The sequence below is a fragment of the Dromaius novaehollandiae genome, chromosome 1 (genome assembly GCF_036370855.1).
Source record: "Dromaius novaehollandiae isolate bDroNov1 chromosome 1, bDroNov1.hap1, whole genome shotgun sequence".
In the NCBI taxonomy this organism is placed as follows: Eukaryota; Metazoa; Chordata; class Aves; order Casuariiformes; family Dromaiidae; genus Dromaius; species Dromaius novaehollandiae.
In genome coordinates this window covers 42453503-42470689 of record NC_088098.1, presented here as the reverse complement: position 1 = coordinate 42470689, position 17187 = coordinate 42453503, and positions in this window count along the sequence as shown.

Genomic DNA, 17187 nt, shown 5'->3' with positions numbered 1-17187 from the left:
TATTCAAATTCTGATCTAAATATCCAGGGTCCTTTCTAGATGAGAAAGAGAGGTACACAATCCTAGGGCAAAATGCCACTGACTGGTTTCAGCTCTTTACAATAGGATGAAATGAACTGCACAGTACAGATGTCTCTTCTCCACCATTGAATATAAAGGACATCCAGCAGCTCAGGAGTAGATGTATTTTATGAGCAAGGGAAGAATGTTCTTCCCACGTAGACACATTCACACACTCCTTTCACACCTCTTTGCTGAACCTGCTTATTTAAAGTTGTTCTTCGAACACAACACATTTCTGTTTGGAGTCAGGGTGTCAGAGCCAGTTTTATCTTGCAAGGAAGATAACTCGTTCATTCACTGCTTAAGCCAAAATACTGATGTTTGGGACCATGTGTAAAGCTAGTAGCCAAACTACTACAGCAACTTAAAAATTAACTTTGGTATATGACATGCCTACAAGCTTGTCTGCCTGTTCAAACAAAATCTGGAAAAGAAACTTCCTCTCTTCAAACCTTGCTTCCCTTACATTTCCTCTCATCTTTGAAAGTGATGAAATAAGGAGTAGCCAAAGTCTGAGTCCAATATATTGAACCTAATTATATCATTTTGTACAAATGGACATATCCATTTACTTTTTGGAACAGTTTTCTACTTCGTCTGCTAAAATCCCTTTTTCAAATGCTTCCATAAAACACGTATCATATAAGGAGATCAAATAGCGAAGGCTTCCTCATCTTCTCTCTTTCCTTGTTTCCCTCATCTATCACTTTTGTGTGAATTAGATTACTGGCTCCTCGAGGCAGAGAATAAATGGCTAAAATCTGTTATCAATTACTCAAATGTAAGTCTGCAATAACTTTTTTAAAGTCTGTGGAGATCCTCCAGATAGTCATAAGTGCAACTGATGTAAATGTTTCTTTGTGTGTTTGAAGAGTATATAAAAGCTTGTCTACATGTAAATTGTATGCTAACAAATAGCAGTATTCATATTGAATTAAAGTCTGCCTCAGGAAAAGTCAGTATTGCTCATCTAGAGTCTCTTGAAAGCTTAGAGCTCATAGCTTAGAACTTGTTTTTCTTAGAGCTTCAGGTCCTTGAATCCAGGGTTCACATCATGAAGAAGACTTGTGGTGTACAAACTGGATTTCTTTTGGGTGAAAATAAACTGGAAGACTTCCAGGAGTCCACATAATACTGTCCAGTATAACAGGCACCACTAATAGGTATCCTGGTAAGGAGGACGAGAAGATTCTGGAGTAAAACCCCTGAAACGAGTATAGTGTAGACATCAACTCCTTAGCCCCAACTGTTTTGCTCCACTTCTGTGGAGCTATACTGCTCGGTAATGTAGACGTAACCAACGAAGTGGGATCTCCCTATAGCACAAATTTGATTTGCATCAGACAATAAAGCACAAAATCAGAAGTCTGTTAAATCAGACAGAACACACAAACAATGGAGTTTATGCTGGTTTTTTGCTGGCTGTGCGAGAACAGGCAACACACTACCTGGCATATAGTGGCCTGGTCAAACAATACTTGATCCAGCACAAATCCTTCTGGTATACAGTTAACCTGTCAAAATTATTTGAACAGATTTGAACAAACAAAATAAGTTTATACTGGAACAGCACTCTATGCCTTGCGCCTGTAATGGTTTTCATCCAGTGCAGCGAGCCCTATAGCTAGATTTGCTGTATCGTCAAACCAATGTGTGAGCCTTTTATTTACTTGTAAAAGCTGTCAGTGTAGTCACTCATTCTTAATGAAGTAAAATGTAATGTTTTATTAAAGAACCAGAAGTGAAAGCAAATAATTTCAGAATCCCTACACCATAAGCAGAACAAAGCTTCGCATTCCCCAGGACAGCTCTGGCAATGTAAAGGATATTCTGCAACAGCCACTCCATCTGCATCTTTTGCACCTATTCCAGTCTTTAATGGACCCAGCCATATATCATTGGTTGTATAAAACTGGGAAAAATGAATACTTTTCTTCCAGCTTAACTGTCTACATTAGATCATTATGTAGCCAGCTGATACAAGACTGAGACGACATGGCCTAGTTAGCTGCAGAGTGAAAAAAGACTTACTCAAATGGGGGACAGTTAACATTAGGTTTTCTTATCTATACTGTGAAATCTCACCTCTCACCATCGAGAGTAAGTAGATAGTTATGAATGTGTTATGTTAATCCTGAAATAAATATGCACCCATATACCAAGCATTTTTGACCATCTTAAATAAATCTGTCCTTTTCTCTAGGGACTTATAATATCCTTCATAAAGGTAATCCAGATGAAGCTAGTATTCATCTGAATTTAATTAAATTTCATAACTAATGCAAAGCAGCATCTCTCTGCTCACATAAATATTTAGCTTAACAATTCCAGTCACTTTAGTCACTTAGCAATGAACCGCTCATATGTGGGTTATCTCTTACTCTCCTGCTAATTGGTATAACAAAAGATAACCTGTTAATCTTTTATTTTAAATCCTCTGTGGTTTGGGGTCCTCATTCACTGAAAAATTATTCATTGTTTCATATATTGATATTCTGTACACGAACTAACTGGCAACAGAAAGATCAATGTGCCTCTTTCAGAAAAGACAGCTACGGTGATACTCCTTCGGTCGTTCCCATCACCCCGTCTACATGTATTCTGAATTCACTCACGCGCTTGTGCTGTCCACAAGCCATCAGACTGAACTGATTCTGCATAGTTACAGCAGCCTTTCTGTGCCATGATTTCTGCCTATATTCAAGACAGGCTGCAGGGAGATAACTGCTTTGCTCTACTGTTTTGAATCAGAGAGCAAAATTAACATGCTAGCTTGCCAGTGTCAGTGAGATACTGCTCAGAAATTTAAAAAAGCAGCTGACACTGAGTCAAAAATGTATACGGATGAGCAAATACGTAATTGGGAATAAAAGTATTTTCTAAGCATAGGTTACTTTACCTTAGACAGAAGAAATCTCAGAGAACCAATTAATATAAATTATTGCCATGAGGTACACTCAGGAAGGTCAGAATGAAAATGGCTGATGCTAGAGCAGCACAAGATACATTTGGAATTGGCTGATTTTTCTATAGTGAAAAATCTCCAGATGTCAGCTTGTTTCCGTTTCAAGGATCTCAAAATCACCGAGTATGATTTAAAACAAACAAAAAAAAGACACAAAGGAAAACCCTCAAACCAACTGAAACTATCACTCATGTTTTTCATTTTAAAAAAGTCCTATATAAATGAAAAAATGAGGCTTATCTGGATAACAGCCTGTCAATTTGAAAAAAATAAAGAAAGAAAATGGTCATAAAAATATTACGAAGAGTAGATATTTTCAAAAAGTCAACAGGTTTCTAAGAAACATTTTATTTTCTAAAGTACATCATTTTCCAATGAAGAAAAGTATTTGCAAAATGTCAACAAGTTCCATACTTTAATCAGATTATTATCTCCATTTCCAGTTATCTCCATTTCAAAGATGAAGATACTGGGTGAAAAAACACGTGGGACTGGGTAAAAAAAGAAAAAATACAGAAAAGCTCTGAGCATTAAACCAAAATCACAGGATTTGGCACTCCAGCATGAGCATGGTAAGTCCCTCCCTTCCTGAATGAGAGCTTTCACCTGAAGTTCAATGGGCAGGTAAGAAGTGGGACCTTGTTACTTTAAGCTGAAATGTCTATGATCAATGAGTGTTTTGAAACAGGCTCAAACAAGCATATAAGCATGAGGAATCTAGTCTGGTAATTCCAGATGGTCTCAGGAAGAAAAAAAAGCACCCCAATATTCAGCACAAAAAAATGAGGCAGGAGCGCTCCTAGATATGCTCAGTGAACAACGTCTGACACTGAATTTTACCTTAAGTATTTACAGTATTTGAGGTACCTAAGTAGGCTAAAGAGAAATTTTCTAGTTTTCTCTCCTAAGAATATATACCTGCATTGTAGTTTATCTGTATAAGTGTTATGTTGGATCTTATCCTAAGTGACTTGTCTGGTACCATAAAACAAGCCACTGGTAGAGCCAAGAACAAAATCTAGCTCTTTGCTAGTTTCTCCATCACAGGAGCATTTTTTCTTTCTGAGGGTTACACACGATACCTAACTCTTAAAAAAGATAATAATAATGATGGAAGTTCAGAGATGTAAGAAATGGCTGGCAGAATACTGCAAGGAGAGAGTTATAAAAAACAAAATAATCAGTTTTCTTAAATGTACGATTAAAAGAAATAAATGGAAAAAAATGTGATAAATGCACTCTAAAATTCACAACTCATGATAGTCTCATTAGAAATAAAACTCTTCACCACCCTTTCATTTTTTTCTGTTGTTTGCTGACCTCAAGGAGAATATTGGCTAGAAGCCTGAATCAAGAAATGAATTGGATGTTTGCCAGGAACTTACAAAGATTTGCGAGTGCCTTTGGCTGCCAGTGAGGAGGCCTATAGAAGCATATATAGGAAGAGGAGGTGGTTTAGGGCCTGAATCACATCGTGCTGTGTTGGGAAATCACTTTGTAGGGTATCTCCGGCTCTTATTTTCAGAAAGGATAAAGGTGAGTATAAAGAAGTCAGAAACTATCAGAATAAGTGCCAAACATTTTCAGATAAAGCTCAGTAAAGCTTTATCTCAATAAAACCCTTTCCAGTATTGATTTCCGTCCAGTAACTCCCTTTATGTCAGGCAGTATGAATATGGATGACATTACAGGCTTCTTAATGATTAAGAAATAATAATTGCAATATCCTCCATAACATACAAGCAATGTTATTACTTATTCTTCCTGCACAAAGTTGCTTATTTGAGATTGTTTGACAGAATGTGAGTGGAGCACACATCAGCTCAAACTCTCATGTTATTTTCATCTGTTCTTTAGTTTAAACACATGTGAAACATCTCTTATTAGAACAGAAAAAAGAATTTCTGTTAATAAATAGGATATCTGACAACAGATAGGTTTGCTGGGTGAGACAAATCAAAATGGAATTTTTTAAAGAAAAATCTTTCTCTCTAAACAAATCTCCCTGCCCCTTTCACTAAATCTTTGCAGGTAGGGTACGTGCTGTCCTCCAGTCTTGGTCTCAGTATTTCTCAGCCACATTTTAGTGGCTTCCTGGAACAAACTATTCTTTGTGTACCTCAGTAATGCTTCTTCCTTTTCCTTTCCTCAGAGCTTTGGAGGCAGATTTGATCCATGCTCTTTGAGGAACCCCCCAGGCTCTCCTGCCACTGCTGTCTTCTCGCTTGCCATGTCTCCCCACCTTGACTGTCCACCTCCATGGCGGAGCTTGGTGCATCTGGTCACTTTCCAGGATGGTCCAGACCTCCTTCCTGTCTGCTGCCCCGCAGACTTTCAACAGACCAAAACATACAATTAAATGAGATAAATAGGGAACAAATAGGGAAAAGATGCCATCCATCACATCTGGTTTTGATTAGGTGTTATAGACCTGTTTACTAAGCTTACCTCTCATAGACTTTGTCATGGTTTTCCCACATATTTTAAACAGTGCTGTTCTCCAAAACAAATTTTGTTTCCAGATAACACTATCTTGACAAGATGCTGTTCACTGGATTTAAAGTATTCATCTAATTCAGCTTCATACCCAAAGGAAAGTAAGGTTAAGGAGCATCTGGTACAGATATTAGAACTGGTACCTAATTGTAATTGTTTTAGCAGCATAATTAGCTCTCTGTAGTTATGAAACAATTAGAGTTGTCTTCGATTTTTAATACTTTGCCTTAAACCTGAGTGATTTATTGCTAATTGTGTGATTTGATATATACTTAATTGGTTAGGATGGTTAAATTAAAGAATCATTGCATCTTATAAAACTATACCTCAGATAGGATAGGTTTTTTCTCTCTAATAGATTTTTATTCCTCTGGGAACAAAGCAGAAATAATCACTGAAATGATGGATATATCGCGTTGAATTTAGTCCTAGCTCTATTTTATTTAAGTAATCAGAGCATAAAATGCAATGATTAATAATGAATAATGAATAAATGACACAGATAAAATGACCCAGAAAGAAGTTGTATTTCTGAAATATTCTGTGTAGGTCTGAGTGGTTCTCGCCCATGATTCTCCCTCAAAAGAAACAAAGAGCCAGGAGTGGAATAACCAAGCAAGACACAAGAAGAATTCATTTCTTAATCTTTAACATAATGTAGAAAACTCATGGCAAACTTTAACTGCCATCTCTCCTGAAACTTTGAAACTGCAAAAACAGTGTGGAAACAGATCAGGAATGTGTTACTTTCAAATGAAGATTAAAATAATCTAAATCCCAATCCTTTTCTCACATAAAGACTACTATGAACAAGTCTCTGAGTGGAGATAAGAATTAGAGATATGCACGTAGTGGATGATTTGTTTCACGACTAAGCCAAAATAACTGAAAAAAGGACTTTTTTTTTAATCATATCAAAGTTAATTGTGAAGGGAGGAGGGGTTTTTCTGCAGTAGAATAAAAAGCATCTTCCTTTCCCAAGTATACTTTTCAGGTCTACTTAAATGTTTTTCTAAATTCAGAGTAAATTGTTCCACAGCCATTTTGAGGTCAATGTGTGAAAACACAGGAAGTGTGTTTCTCTAAAACAGTTAGAGATGAAACTCTGTAATTTAGAATAGGTCACAAGAAAAGCATTTTGATTTCTTTAATTAAATTCCAGCAAGTTTCATTAATTTGAGATGATTATTTTCAGATGATGCAGATGTGCATATTCTGTAAATGCAATGTTTTAGCTGTAATCAGCTTGATCTGAGAAAATGTAATTCTCTCATGTTTAAGCTTACACCAGATCTGTGAGGGCCCTTCTGCTGGTAAGTGTAGAATGGGCAGGCATGGAAGAGGAGATTACAGCCATTGAATACTGGTAGGAAGAGCAGGACACTATGTAAAGGAAGATGCATGGATCTTTTCTGAAGCATGCTTTTATTCACAAATAGATTATTGAAAGTAATGTTCTTATGCCAAGTTTAGACTGCTTAAAGGCGTCACTCCATTGAATTTATCCCATAATGTATAAAGCCTGCCCTAACATTGCATTTCTTAACATTGAATTCCACAGTATCCATATTAGAGCTTTCATGTGCAACTACTTCGGTCACATCTAACCCTTCAGCTAGATGTATTTTTGTCTTAAATAGGTTACTAAGCTTCCTATGCTCTTTATCTTCTACATAAAAGTTTCACAGAGAAATCACGGAACCTCAATATGCATTTTCTTTTAATGGACCAGAATCTTTAAAATTTGACCACAAACAACTTATAAAAGATCATGAAGGTTAAAGATATAAGTAGATGAAAGATAATTTAGGAAAAATGATACATAGCTGGAAGAAAATTCTGTGTCACATAAATCCTTACAGTTCACAGACCTCAAATTGCAAATGTACCACATTCTATTGGCTTGATAATATATTACTTAAAAGAAGCAGGAGTATGATGAAGCTGTTTCCATGAATTATATCAGCTGTACTAAATTCTGTGGCTTGCAGAAAATTAATTTAAATAAAATATATTGTGGGAGTTATCAGTGTAATTCTTTAATTCTTCATTCAGTTCATTTTAAATGATAGTTTGATGTTTTTGTCCATCCCAGAGGCCTTAAAAGACTTGTGACCTGATTCTCTGGCCCCTAAAAGTTCTACATTTTCATTTAACTGCATTTGCCTCAACTTTGCACTTCTGTAAGCAGCTGAGTAATCCAGGCAAATCTTTCTTGGACAGTCAGTAACTAATTGTGATAAAATATAGGGCTTCATTAATATGAATCTAGGCTAGGGATAATCTGTAGACCAGGTCAGAAAGGTATCGTTGCTGAGCTGGGGTTTATTTAGATATTTTGAGGGAACAGCCTGCATTCTGCAGGGTATAAACAGTCAGCTCACTCCATTACAGTATCAGATAAGTTCAGGAACTCTGAAAGACAGATAGAAATAAGATACAAATTCCATTCTAGGGAAAGAGAAGAATAAAACAAAGGTCCTAAAGCCTGGACTGTTGTTTTTTTTTTGTTTTTTTTTTTAGACGATGAAGAAAGACAAGGTCTTTTTGAGAGTAAAGGGTTACTGCGTTAGTAATTTCACAGTTCATACAATGGTGGGATAATGAACTAGAAAGAGATTGGCATTACCTTTCACAAATATTTGAGGTGAAAACCATTCCAGACAACAGAGCGGTTGATTTAGTAGGCACTGCGCGTTCACCAAAGTGCTTAAGCTTTTAACTCGAGACATATGTCTAAATGCCACAATGTTTGAGTGCTCTGCAGAACGGGGATGCACTTAAGTGTAGGCTTAAATGCTTTGCTCATCTGGGACTTTAATGAATACCTCTCTGCTAATCTTGACCTAATACAGAATCATCACTTTCTCTAGAGATTACTAGCAGTTCAGTTAAATTCTGTTTTTTCCCAACTACAGATGTGAAATAATATCCTTTAGAGACTGAGTATAAACCATCAATTATGCCTCAGAGACATGAACTGAAGTCTGAGATAAGAAACACTTGGAGTTTTATGTACGCAGGTACCCTAACCAGAATCGTGCTGCTCGTATTTTCAAAGTTCGTGTGACTTCTGTGAAATTTCCTCTTGTGTTTACTACCTCCTGTTCTTTGAGTAATTAGTTTCTTGGCATAAGGCACATTAATGACAATCAAATGAAACCAATCCTTTGAAGACTGTGCTACAAAAGAAACCAGGAAACAGGATTCACAAGTTTAAAACTTTATGACACGAAAGTCTCCCTCAGTGTGTTACATGTTTACTTCACTTTGCTGGACTCAGAGATTTCCAGCAAGCAAGTTAACTGCACTTTTCCCTAACATATTCACTCTTTCCTTCTGTAGCTGGTATAGCTCTCTATCGATTCTTACAAAAGGAGAAACAGAATCTGAAGTAAATGAAGCACGTTGTTGCTTCTGCTCCCAAATACGTAAAATCAGAACCAGTTCACATGGCTCTACAAACTGGTGAAAACAAGTTAGAGGCAAGATTTCAGAATGGGAATTCTTAAAGGAATGGAAACTGTGCATCCAATAAGACCTGCCAATTAACTTAGCATTTAGTTTAATATAGGAAAGAACAACAATCTACTTCCATATGCTTGATCAGCCATAGTGTAATACTGCAAGAACAGCTAAAACACAGTGTAGAATTTTTAACTTGAATATTTTTACATGTATTTGAACCAAAAAAACCCCAACATATTTAAGAGATAGCATCTTGCAGTCATAGCTTGATAGAGGCATTTTTCTCAGACATAAGAACAATCATCTACCTAAAAACAGAGTGTTTTCAAACAGTACTTGAAATTGCCAAGCACAGGCACACACACACAAATTGGTTTCATTTCTCATGGCATGGTCAATATATCCACCAGTTCTAGAATTCAGCCATAGTCTTTGAAAGAGAATCATATAAGAGAAAAATATGAAATGCCATTATGACCTGGAATTTTTTGAAACCATTCATTCTCATCTGCAATGAGTTGGGTTTTTTTTTTTTCATTTTAAAAAGCAAACAAAAAGGCACTGGACAGACATGTAGCAGTTTTTCAGAAATTAATCTTTGCTTATCTGTGTAGCTTTCCAGAAATCACTTTTGCAGGAAAGACACTGCAAACAGCAGAGGAAAATAAAATTTCAAGAAAAAAAGCTTATAGACTTTGAAATGAGCAAGGTGTTAAAATGCTATCAAAGTCAGTCTGAATACCAAACCTTGGAAAATATCACTTCAACAGAATAAAATTGTTCTTTTGCCATTACTCCGTATCTGCATCATCACTTAAAGTTTTATAAAATGTCTGCAAAGAGGTTTGAAAGTGCTACCAAATCACATTTTAGCACTTTGCAATTTGACTTCACACTCTGAAATGACAATCTGAGGTACAGGAGAAGACAAAAACTGGCCCACCTCGTTTGTGATCAGCAAACTCACCTTGCAATTACGTCATATTAGTCATAGTAAACAGGGACATACAAATCCAGCATCATTCTAGTATCCATACACAGCATTTCTTCCCACGTGGCTGCCCATTTCCATCCATGCACGTTCCTGTATGACCTCAGATGAGGGTTTGGGGGTTCTGTGCGTGTTCTTTGGTACCTGCCATCAGTGCTTTCATGCCATTTGGATTTAACCTTGCCAAACTAATGTCTCTGAAAGCAAGCAGAATGCTTCCGACTTCGTTTGGTTTGTTCACTCAGTTTGCAGGGTTAATACAGGGAGTGTGGGGTGGGGAAGGAAGGAAGGAAGTGGAGAGGAAAAATGGTAATTAGTGTGAATCTCCTGCTGATATATCGAATTGCTCAGTATATATTGTAAATGTGTAATTATAGTTCACAGAAATAACTGATCTTTTCAGTTGTCATGCAAATATACATACAATATAATCGTTTATATTATATTTGTATTTGCATGACAACTGAAAAGAAGTTTTTATTGTTAAAAACATTATAAAATGCAGGTGTTTGTAATCTTGGGGCAAGACATTTTCAGCTTAACTGCCCCAAATCAAAATTTTCTGTTCTAGTGAAAGAAAAAGCACCAGTATGGATACAGAAAAACTTAGTTTATAAGGTAAGTTCCTAATTACTCTCTGTAGAATCGCATAAAACTTTTGTCCTTGCAGGCAATCTTGGCACCCCAGGGCAACATGCATGCTTTGAAATCTCCAGTGACGTTTCCTCTTCCAATCCTCTCAATGCAAGAAACATGATGGCTCCAGCTGCGGGGTGGGGGCAGTTGTCAAATGCTATTTGGAGAGTAAAATCCCAAATCCTATGTAGATGTGCAGATGCCAGTTCTTATGAAACGGAACACTAATTTTTTTCTATATAAAGCAAAATTTTAGAGTGTTTTTTATGGGTGGGAGGCAGGTTGTTTTTTGTCATTGTTTTTAATCCAAACATAGCTGCTTGTTCATCCCAAACTAGCCAGGATTTTTCAAATGAAGCAGATGTATACTGGAAAACACTAATAGTTTCATGACCTTACAACAGTTTACAGGCAGGTAGCACCCAGAAGTCTGCACTGTTCCCAGCCTAGGGTTAGGGAGATCCCAGGACTCCCGAGCCATCTCTCCAGGCTCTCTGCCACGTAGCAGAGGTCCAGGGCTCCTTGGACCGTAAGTTCCCGAGCAGCCTTGGGTCTCCTTTCCTTCTGTATCCAAAGCTCCCAGCCTGAGGATGCTCAGAGCCCTGGATCCACGGGAAGGAGGATAACTCAAACCAGCTTTGTGGACCAGAAGAACTGGAAGCTCTGGTTCAGGTCATTAATCTCAGAGCTAGGGGTTGCTCCTGTTACTTAGCCATGAACCCTAAAGGTCTGTGAGTGAGACCTAAATCCTAAAGGTGTGTTTGTGAGTCCACAGTTTCAGGCTAATTCTGGCCGACAGCTGGCTCAGAAGAAACAAAGAAGTCTGCATTGTATGTTCCTTTATAAAAAAAGGAAAACTTTTTAAAGTTTTTTTTTTTTTTAAAAAGGAAGCACGCATACATCCTCTAAAATAGAAAGCCTGGCTTTCTAGCAAACCTATTCTACCCTATTCTATTACTATTCAAAAATACTACATAAACAATGTGAGGTAAATTAATATCATTATTTATTAAATGCACTTTGGCAATTCAGAAGAATTAGCAAGCTCTCTACTACCTCTGTCCATATAAAAGGGACAAACACGGCAGAAAAATGTTATTACTCTTGACATCCAGACTCCTTTACTAATTAATGACAGACATGTCCCTTTTAATGAGGCAAGACTTAATCTTTCATGGACTGAACACTCTGACCTGATTCAACAAAGCAATTGAGCACCCACTTAATGTTATATATGAGTCGTCCCTTTGAAGCAGGCACACAGTCAAAGTTGATACAACTTATTCTTATATCTTCTGCCAATTCAATGTTATTCTGCAATGTATATTTTCTAACAAAAGAGCTTCTTCCATTTTCTTTGGCTTATTCTCCAGTCCAGTTCTGTTCATTAAGTAAAATTTGTGATATTAACCCTGAATTTACTATACTCTAATTTGAATCCAGCATTTCTTTTATTAATTTTTAATTTTATATATTTCAAATTAGTTTTAACAGGAGCTAACTCTTTACTCATTATACAGTAATGCTTACCTGGACATATTTAAGTGATTTGGTGATCAATTCAGGCATGATTTTTTTTCCAAGTTCCAAAACATCTGTATGGTTATATATCCAATTACAGGTAAAAACAAAACATATTAGTTCCCTACTCCCAGGGAACTAATTCATATGATTTAGCATATGATGTTTTTAATCCTGCATAAGCAGGATACACAGGAATCCCTACAGATTTGCATATATTTGAGAAAGAATTTAAATGGCAGTCTCAAGACAGCAACAAGAAGGCTGATAACTTGATCACAAATTGTTTGCAGGAATTCTGGATTAGCTTCACTTTATATGAAACGTTTTATTGCTAGAAATTTATTTTACAGTAATAGGAACATTTTCCTCAATTTTGCCAAAGAGATGGGGATATGTTTAAACTAAAAAGAAACATACTTCTAGCTTTTCAACAAAAAGTAGAAACACAAAACTGTTGTAAGAATTTAATACAAATAATGCATTTTCTTGTTGTCTTTTTCTCTTTTCTAGACATCATGCTTCCCCCAGGCTTCTTTTAACCTAAGGGGCTGTATGTATCATTATTGAGTGAAAAATTTTCTTGCTCACACAGAATTAAAATCAATAGTTTGAACTTTCCCTCCTAAACTGTTATGTCTGTGTGCAAAAATAAATATGAAAGATCTCTTCAATCCATATGATCCGTCTGGAGTTTCAGGCAGTACTGGTCTACAGCAGCAAAGTGTCTTTCCGGCAGGTTGATTTTCTGGCTTTTTGACCAGACACAAGCTTCCAATAAATTGATACAGAGTGACAAGCTTAGAGAACCTTTTGAGCAGAGATTAACCAAAGCAGGCCACCTTTTGCTAATTAATATCCCTGCTGCTAGCCAATTTTTCTTTCCAGAGCTAAAATTTTGTTAAAATTCTCAATTGTATGTCAATGCTGTATTAAGCTAACATTACAGTAATCAACTGTGAAAGGCCCCAGATGTATTGTGGAGGAGAAAAAGGAAGCCTTTTATCAAAAGCCAGTTCCTGCTTCCTGAACTATGATACAGCTTCTAAAGTTTCTTTCCAGATAATAGACCACAGTCAGAACTCGGGATATGGGAGAAGGAAAGCAGACGCATGCATGCACATATACTCAGATATGGTGCACTTCTCCTTACGTAGAAGCACATGTAGCAAGTGAAGTGCACTGGTTAAATGAAAGCAAACAAAGACAAATTCCCAGAATCTAATAAAAAGTCTGCAGAACAGCAATGTAATTGAACTGCTCCTGGAAACAAGAGTAAGTTCTGTTTGAGTGAAGGCGCCATAAAAAGAAGTGATCTTTAAAGTCACGGTAGTATTTTACTGTGATACAATGGTACTCTTCATGTGAAGTTTAAAAGTCAGGAGATGAGGAAAGAGAGATACACAGTAGGCTTAGAAACTGTTTTGTGCTCTTTGGCAAGTATTCCAATGGGGTTTGAATGAGTTTAGCTATAGCACTGACTAATTCCATCACATAAAACTATATACACACCTAATACTAAAGAAAATGTGTGATTTCGTGTTATTTTTAGCTATGCCTATTTTCCCTCCACTTTTATTCATCTCACCTTTGAGACTTAAGGTAAACTCCAAGCACAGACCAGGAAAGCAAATCATTTCCTTTTAATTACTCCTCCAGGAAATCAGTTAATGGAGGTTCACCCCGGGTCATGTAAAACTGCTATCACAAATCTTTAAGCCACAATGAACTAGGAGAAGAAATCTGTCTGCCACACATGGTGTGACTTTGGATGATTTTTCCCAGGTGCTTCTTCCACTAATTGATAAAGACTAACAAATGCTCTATGTGTGGCAAAAAAATTAGAAAGACCAATACATGCACAGTCTCTTTCCTATATAGCTCATATCCTGCACTGCTCCAAGATTTATGTCATTTGATACAAAGTCAACATGGTACATATTAAAAGGATTAAAAACCGGCTGATATGTTTCAAAATTTGATTGTTAACAGGGATTCATCATGCAACAGGTGCACTTCTGGTGGGTCCTAAAGGGATTAATTTATATACCCTGATGTTTAATTCATTTTATCAGAGGAAAACCTGAGATATCTTTGCTGCTAAAATTAGCAGCTGACAAAAGGACTGCAAAAGAGGTAAGTGATGAGGAAGATGGAGCAAAAATACATGATAATCCAGATGGCCTGGTGATGGGGGCACAAGTATACAACTCTTGCTTTAATATGATGAGCTGTAAAGCAAGAAATGCTTGCCAGGGAGGCAAGGACTCTGACAAGAACTGGAAAGGTCATGGTAGATAATGAGGTGAACATGAGCTCCCACAACAAATCTATGGCCAAAAGGGGTAATGAAATCCTTCTACATATAAACAAGGGACTATCAAGTAGAGAGGCTACATTACCTTTGTGTTTGGCAATCATGCAACTGCAATTCCAGTGCTTTATCCAGTTTTTGGAGGTCTAGAAAGATATTGATAAATTGGAGAGGATTCAAAGCAGAACCATGAGATTGATTAAAGGGTTGGAAAATGTGCATTACAGTGAAGGATTTAAGGAGCTAAACCTGTTTATCCTAACAACAGTAAGAAGAGATCTGATTGTAATCTGTAAGTAAATGGAGAACAGAATGTTGTTAACAGAGGCTCCTCAGGCCACATAAGTATAAAAGATAAAATGGCTAGAAGTAGCAAATACACTATTTCAACCTCTAATTAAGCAAATCAGGAATATAATTAAGAAACAAGAAATATGTCTCTGTTCCCTGCACTGCCTTTGTACATAAAAGGGAATTTTGTGACTAATATAAATATATTTTTTTAATACTGTAAAGCAACTTAATTCATTACTAGTGAGCTATAAATTAAAAACTTTAGACACATTTTGTTGTGAAGTTAAGAGGGAGAAATGAAGACTATTCAATGGCTTAAAAGAATCCCAGAAGGGAGTATTATTGAAGGTTTACAAAAAATTGTGAGATATAAATGTTATCCTTAAATGATATTTCTTTCACAGACTGATCTGAGAACTACAGACTGAATTAGTTCAAAAATGCTAGGTATTTGAGACAGATCTTGCATGAAGGAAGGTACTGGAAGTTGTGATTTCTATGGAAATTGTTGCAAGTGAATCCCAAATACTCAGTGCATCTGCATAGTGTACAAGGTTCAAAATTTCATTTGAAAAGTCAGCTGACCAGTATTAGCTCTGGAGTGATATGTCTCTCACAAATAATGCATTGTTTCTTCTGTGCTGGTAATATAGTAGCATGGAACTTGCTGAATAAACTGAAGAATTACCTCTTCCTTAGCAGTGTAATTGTGCCATCCATTTAAAAACAACAACCAAAAAAACAAAAAACAAAAAAAGCACTAGCGATACACAGCAAGGGGAAAAAATCAGAAGAAATTATTCCATTTCTAAATTAGAAGTCATTTCATACCTCAGATATGAATGTGAGAACTACAGTGTGATTTGTATTAGTTCAAGCATGACTGCAAATCGGCTCACCTTCCACTTGTACATACTAAATTTGTAGCACAAGGATTTCAGCTGTAGGAACTACTGAATGTTCAAGCTGAACTCCATGAACAAACAAACATATTGTTTCTGTTTCTCTCCAAACTGCTTGCCAACCCTCACAATTATTTGCAAGTCTGTGGTCGCTGTGCAACTCAGTAAGTGATTCATATTGAACCCAATTACAAATATTTCAGTGCACAACCCATGTCCTTCTATAATATGAATCACTGGTTACTCGGCTAGCCAGCGGTGCTGTTGGGTATAATGTTCAGGGCTTCTCCAGATTCCCGCAGAATATATTTTCATGATTCCCATTGGATTCCCATGAAATTTTTACTCTCTCCCATTGCTATTATGCTTGGCACAAACCCAGCATCTATCCTCCCATGTAAGAGATGGAATACCTTTCGAGAAAACAGTAACAGTATTTTCTTGGTCACTCGAAACAGGTTTAGAAAATAAGTTCCTCTCCTTTCTATAAGATAAAATGTCTGCTTTTTTTGTTCAACGTATATTTGTGAACTGATCCATTGCTGGTCAGACGTACTATGAGGGAGACGTGAAATCATTCTGTGAGCCATAGGATAGGGCAGCACTGTGTAAACACTTGCCAGTCTTCTAAATCCTCGTTTGGTTAGCTGAATAATGTTAAAAATAGTATGATCATAATAACTGTCTGGATTGAAAAGACAAACACACATGCACCAAAGTATTCCACGTCTGTGGGTAAGTCCTCCAACACTGCTGCAAAAGCCAACAAGGTCACTTCACGTTCAGACATGGAATTACAATCTTTCAGGGAATTGCTTTATGTTGATCAACATCTGAATTTCCTTTTAACAGTGAAATGAACCTTTTCTTCCCCTTCATTGTAAAGCAGGCTTTCATATTAAGGACAGAAGCAATAAGAATGATCCAGAGTTCCTTGAAAAGGAAAGATAACCAACAGCATGGAGTATGGGGTATCAGCCATAATGCTTTATTAAATAGGACAGTGTTAAAACCATACATTCATAGAATTAAAGGCAACATTGTTCAGTCCATTTAAAGAAGCAAGAGTGTTTTTTAAATCAAATTCGTGTGTGTTTTTGGGGGGCTGGGGGGTTATAAATTTTGAAAAGCACATAATGTGCATTCTCATATGTGGAATAACGAAAAAACACTAATTAAATATTTATATTAATTAGCCAACACTAATCAATGAGTTCAGCTAAAGTTGTACTAAGTAACTTGATGGTGTGAGGAGTAGAATAAGCAAGATAGGACCAAAAAAAAAAAAAGGATGCCTGGATAATCTCCTTCGATTTTCAGATATTATCCCTAGAATTTGCCTGTTGTTCTTCCAGCTTTCTTAGTCTGAAAACAAAAGGAGTGTGAAATCAGAACGATTTCACAATAAGAAACCAATGATGCAAAACTTTTCTGGAAACAAACAGGTGTAATTAAAATGATGGGTATGAATAGCACAATCTAAAACAAATGAACCCTGAGAGAGATTCTCTGTCAATTACTCTTGTCTTTCTGGATA